The sequence below is a fragment of the Prunus dulcis genome, unplaced genomic scaffold, assembly GCF_902201215.1.
Source record: "Prunus dulcis unplaced genomic scaffold, ALMONDv2, whole genome shotgun sequence".
NCBI classification, from domain to species: domain Eukaryota; kingdom Viridiplantae; phylum Streptophyta; class Magnoliopsida; order Rosales; family Rosaceae; genus Prunus; species Prunus dulcis.
The window spans coordinates 24,611-31,418 of record NW_023010091.1 but is presented as its reverse complement, the minus strand read 5'-3'; positions in this window follow the sequence as shown (position 1 = coordinate 31,418).

The window sequence follows — 6,808 nt, the reverse complement described above, 5'->3', positions numbered from 1 at the left end:
TACTTTTATTTTACTAATGTCCTATTAATGAGGTAATCTGTTTGTAAAAGTAGTGCAAATTTTTTAGATAGCATTTAAGTCAGAAAGTTTGAATCCAAGAATAAAATAGTGGAGACCTTAGAAAATGTTATCAAGCCTCGGTTCAGGGATATATTTACTGGCTGGTTTAGCAATAAACAAGCGTCTTTTCAATGCACTCAACCTAATATACCAACCGTGCACTTACATGACATGTGGAAATGGATCTTTAGCATATAACTATCATATCTTTCCTATATCTTCTCAAAAACATAATAATCTGGTTCTACACAGAAACAACTTCACTGATTGCAATGTGGTAAGCTTCAATATAATCTTCTTTTTTTTTTATAGAAAAGTTGATATAGATCCAAATTCCTATTGAGGAGTTGGGTTTAATCCTCATATTTGGTGACTTTGATCCAAGTCCTTTGACTTTTGTACCACATAGAATTACTTTCCTTTTTAATATTTTTTCATGTAATATTTTATTATTTTATTTTTAAAATCATTTTTCGTTCCAATGTTGCCCCTTATGATTTGAATCGGCTAATAATCATTTGTCATATTGCCTATTGCCTATTGCATAGGTATATATCATAGGACCCGCCCTGAAATTTTCTCGAAAACCGCAGCAGACCCCATCTTTGTTACCAACATCACCCCGATGTCGAGCCCACTTACTAAAAACTCAAGACTCTCTACCAAAAATTTTGGCAGAGTCTCCCCTGTAAATTGAACAAACCCAACAAAATTCAACCTGCATAAAAATACATAATATAATCCCAACCAGCATCATGTTTTCAAGCGAATAAACAGTTTACAACAAAGGCCTTCGGCTTCACAAATCAAACCCTAACAGGGGGCGATAACAGAGCATGTCTAAGAAATTCAATTACAACAAAAAAAACAGAGTTAAAAGGAAATAACATGAAGAAAGAGTCATACGAAGGCTCAAGGCTCGGAAGCACACGATCCGGCTCTGCTGCGGAGCTCAGTCAACTACTGGCTGGGGGGCGCAAAACTGAAAATTGTGAGTGGACAAAAATAAAAATTCAGTTCAATGTAAACCAACGTAATATAACCCTACCGTTTAGAAAACCATGCAAGAAATCCAAATGCATCCCAAAACCATCATAATCAAGCATATATATATATATATATATCAAATCAAAATCAAATATCGGATGCCAAGTCCGAAATTCATAAAGAAAACTTTACAAACCCACCATCCAAATCTTACAATCCCACAACTAAACTCTCGAAAGCGTACCTATTAGCACGACCGGCAAGGAAGTATCCTCACCGAGAAACAAGAATGAATGAATAGCTATATATAATTATATAATATAAGATATATATATATATATATAATATAATATAACCACATCTAGTTGTACCGGGGAAACAATCCAAAATTGGGATTGTTTGACTAGTCACTATGGCAGAGTCCCAGTAAACAAATTCCTCAATTCACCATGTGATTAGGGAACGAGCCGTCCAACTGAGGGACCAACTCTCAGCCAGCACGTACCATCAATAGCCTCAAAACCCGTACGTCTGTGACCAGTCCTACGCGCGCAGACTACCCAATCAAGGGTCTACAGCAACATCCCATCAAGGATGCCTTGGGTTCCGACAATTGCAAGTATCTCAAGTTTCCGTATCCAAGTTCGAAATCTGGGGAGGTACATAGGGTAGTGCTTATAGCACTCCGAACTGACATTCTATACTCATCACTTTCCACAATCTCATCTCAGCAACCCAAGTACCCCACACATAGCCAAACATATATAGAAATTCTCAAAATCCATATATACATACTCAAGATACTCAAATATGCCAAACCCAAAAATACATTTCCAATGCATCATAAAAATAATCACGTTCAACAATTGAATAATTAATGTATCCAATATACCATTTAAAACATCATGCATAATATTTCCCATCATAAAATCATGTATAAGATTTGAAAACAAATGTCCACTCACAGATAGTCCCACACTGCTTGACCCTGAGAGGGTTCCGCCTGCTGTGTATGCGTAGTCGAAGTACCTATTTCAGAATACGTGTACGAGATACGAAGCGTTTCCAACGAGAACTTTGAATTAAATAACCTAATTTCCCAGGTTTCTAGTAAGTGTACTAGGAATGAGACGTTCTAAAGTCCAACTACCCAATTCGGACAATGGAATAGCTTCAGGAGACACTCGGTCAACCGGCGGTCAAACTTTCCAATACGGGTCAACCGGGCCTACGGGACCCAAGACCTCCGTTTCACAATCCAAAAGCTCCTTAAGGTTTCACAAGGTCTAAGATACCCGTCTCGCAAGTTTGGAAACGGACAGTTAGATCGTTTACGATCACACGATCGGACGGTTATCGTAAAACGTAAAATTTAAGTTATTGAATCGGAACATTCGGGGCTCCGATTCACAACCCACGAATTCCTACACGATCCTAGAAGTGTCTAGATTAACATATATTTTAATGGAGTTGATCCAACGGTCCGAACATATCGAACCCGGATAACTCCTAATATGTGAAATTCATTCGGGGTTCAAACGTCAACCAAATTGGAATCCGAGCACACCTACGCGCTCGTGACATCAAGGGGATCGCATCGGGACAAAAATGCCCCTCTGCTACAATGCCCACAAGCCGCCACACGTTCCTGCAGCTCGTGGGTGTCCAAAGCGATAAAGCTTCGCCGGAAAATCTCAACATCATAGCTCAAGACTCCTACCCTAGGTATAACACCCTATTTGGAGTCAGGGTGTTACAATATATATGTTGTTTCATATTTTCGACAATGTGTAATAGTATTTATGTACCTTTTTTTTATAGGTAATATACAATTTTATTTTGTCTATTTCTATATCTGACTTATAGGCAATCTTCTAATTTATGTTCCTAACTTATAGGTGACATGATTTATCACCAAGTATTTTTCATTGCTAATAATAACACTATTTACCTGTATGTCAAACACATAATTTAATGTGGGTGCTTGTCTGATTGATTAGTATAATATGTGGGTTTTACTTTTTATTGATTAGGAATACTATCAAGGAAAAAATTCAAAATTTAAATTATGGAATTCAATTACAAGGAAATAATGCATTAAATTTAGATTTTCAAAGTGTTTTCCTTATTTATCTCAAAGGGTAAAATCGACACAACAAAAAAGTAATAAATGTCAAAGGACCTACATATAAAACCAAAAACGTGAGGACTAAACCCAATGACAACTAATCATTTTGGACCTAGATCTAAGAAACCCTTTTTTTTTCCCTTCTCTTTTCTAAAGCTTCAATCAGTTTTTCTTTGACTTTTGCATTTTAGCTCCTCAGTATGAATACAAAAGCAATTGCATACATTATTATATATAGCCTCTGCTGGTGCAAGTTTGGTAGAACAACAATCCAGCTTGTATATTGCTACTTTATAAGCATAATTTGTCAATTTATGTTTTGATTGTTCTTTTATCTAAGATAGATAATTTATCAGTTTGGGTAGTTTCTTGGAAGTTGCAAATTTAAGGTTCTCTTTCAATTTATTGAGCATTGTTCTTTATGTGGTAAACTGAAATTGGTTTCCTTATTTCAGAGACTCATGTCCGTCCAAATAGAGATAGACGGAAGGGCACGTACACCCAAATGGAATTGGATGAGGTGCAAGAAGAATTGGCAACTCATGTCCTATAATGGATTTTTGATTGAATTAAACATTCCTCCTTCATTTTACATGTCTTTCTAGCTAATATTTTGCTTATATATGGACAAGTATGGATAATTTGTGGTGTGGGGCTGGAAAAATTGTGATTTAGGTGTGACAAGTACGGATCATTCAAGTGTTTTGCTTATATATATAGACAAGTATGGATATATTAAATTACTGTTTATATACATGTTTTTTTATGAGCAATGGCAGCACAATATGATTTGGAAATGATGCATTTTTGATATTCTAAGACAATAACCAAATAAAGTGTGACATGAAACATGCAAAATGCCTACACTTTCCTTACATAAGTGATGCCTATTTTTATAACAACTTTAGTTTTCCAGAAATAAGTGGAGTTGAAAGATAAAAACAACCACCATATATCAATGATCACTAATGCCTAAAATTAGAAGTAGCATCAGCATTTATATAACCACCATCGCTATTGGAGGCTTTTCATGTCGGCAAAATAGAAAAAGCGATGACGTATAACATAATTCGCAACAGCACTATTTGTTTCTGCGATGTTGTAATTGATAATACGCATCAATATAGGAGATACCACTTATGCTGTAATACCTCTTTAGCCTCCTCCCTTTTGAAACCACTGATGTTGTTTTAGGTTTAGACATCAGAGGTCAACCTTTTTTTGGCACACGGAAATAATGCACGCATCGAAATTTACCAAATATCCGATGTTGTAAGTATAAAAAGGCCACGGATAATATCTGTTGCCTATTACATAGTAATAGGCAACAAGCTTGAATACCACGGTATTTATGGGTAATAGGCAACAGATTTTATCCGTTGCTAAAGGCCTTTTTTGGCATAGTGTAACTACAACTTCAATCATCAAAAGCATTAACATCTAGAAGTATTGTAGGCTACTCATAGAGTGCTGGATCCGATAGCCTTGGAGTTGGGATGAGAATCAGAGGTATCTTCTTCTTCATCACAATCCCAAACTTCTCTGAAAGATCCAGCTCCTCCCCCTGTGGCAATTTCCAGTCAAAGGAATGCAAGAGTGTAGCAAGTGTATATACCACCATCCTCTCAGCCATTCCTGTCCCAACACATATTCTTCTGCCTGACCCAAATGGTAAATAGTTGAAGTCACGTCCACTATAGTCCCATTTGCCATGCAAGAACCTGTCTGGATCAAAATCCAATGGGTCTTCCCAGTTAGAAGGGTCCCTATGAATAGCCCATGCATTAACAAGAACCCTAGAACCCTTTGGAATGGTGTAACTGTAAGTTCTTCAAAGCCATAACATGTTTAACACTAACCTGAGTCTGACATGGTGCTGGTGCAGATTGGATGATGCTGGAACAGATTTGCAGCGCAAGGTATAGAAGTTCTTCTCCTGAGAATCCGATCCTTATAGCTATAACTCTGATGGGTGAATTTCTGTTTAGCTGTGTTGTGTATTTCGGATCTAGGAGGGAGCCTTCTATATATATGCATCTCTCTAAGTGTCCTGCCCATCAGGAAACACTTAGAGATATCCTTCATGCGATAGAACTAATCTATTCCAATCCTTGTAGAACTAGGAACCTTTAAGCCTTCATTATCCTTATTAAACACTGAGTTAAAGGCTACCTAATCGAGATAGGTTTGAGTTCCTGATAAACAATAAGTCTTTCAATCCTTTATAGATTAGAAGATCACTTCAGTAGGTTTAAGGCAATAAACCTTCTTACATTCTCCCACTTGATCTAATAATCAATTCAGACTTATTGCTCATCACTTGATGGCCATGTGGAACTCAAAATTCTCTTGTTCCTTTATCAAGCCACTGTCATTTTGAAAATTCATAGAGGACTATCGAAGTACACTGGATATATAACATCCAAGACTTTTATAATCACATATATGAACCTGCAAAACACATAAGGCATCCAACTAGATTGAAAATGAGAACCCTTTTGTTTTACTGTAAGTGTAATAAAACAAAACAGTTCTTTGCTCACCCTTTAAGACTACCAAGGTCTCCTTTAATGACTCATTCATAGATTCAAACTGCAAAACATAATGCTAGCATGATCACAGTTTGGCCTTTATTCTATTTGTCATCCAGAAGCAGTAAATGCAAAACATTATATAAAAACAATTCAAATAAGTCTACTTTAAACAGAATCTGACTAGATAGAACTAGTTAACAAAATCAAAATAAAACATGACTGCAAGAACTCTAGCTCCCACTGACTCCCACTGACTTTAGGTATCAAAACTGAATTGCAATCCCATGCTTGCCACATGNCTGTGAAAAACATGATTAGGCAGCCCTTTATTCAAGGGGTCTGCAATCATAAAATCTGTGCCAATGTGACTTAGAGCAGTCTCTCCATCTCTGATCTTTTCCTTCGCAGATAAGAACTTTAAATGCAAATGCCTCATTCCACTTGATCTCTTATTTCCTTGTGCAAAATACACTGCTGCAGTATTGTCATTCCATAACTGAATCGGTCTCTGTATTGAATCCACAATTTTCAGCATGGACATGAAATTTTTAAGCCACACTGCCATTGAAGTGGCTTCATAAACTGCCAAGAACTCTGCTTGCATGGTGGAGGTTGAAACATACTGCTGTTTCATGCTCTTCCATGCCACTGCAGCCCCTGCAAATAGAAAAACAACTCCTGATGTGCATTTCTTAGTATCCTGGCATCCTGCAAAGACTGCATCTGCATATCCTTCCAGCTGCAAATTTTCAACCTTTCTATAGACCAATTTGTACTCTTTAGTTCTTTGCAAATACCTTAATACTTTCTTTCCTGCAATCCAATGTGCTTGACCTGGATTAGACTGAAATCTGCCAAGAACACTTATGCAGAATGCTAAGTCTGGCCTAGTGCAGACTTGTGCATACATCAGGCTTCCTACCAATGATGCATAAGGTTTGTCCTTCATCTCCTGTCTCTCTTGCTCAGTTTTAGGAGATTGTTCACTGCTCAATTTATCCCCTTTTGAGAAAGGAACATCGCATCCTGTACAATTTCCCATGTTAAACCTTTTAAGCACTTTCTCAATATATGCCTTTTGGCATAAACCAATCATTTT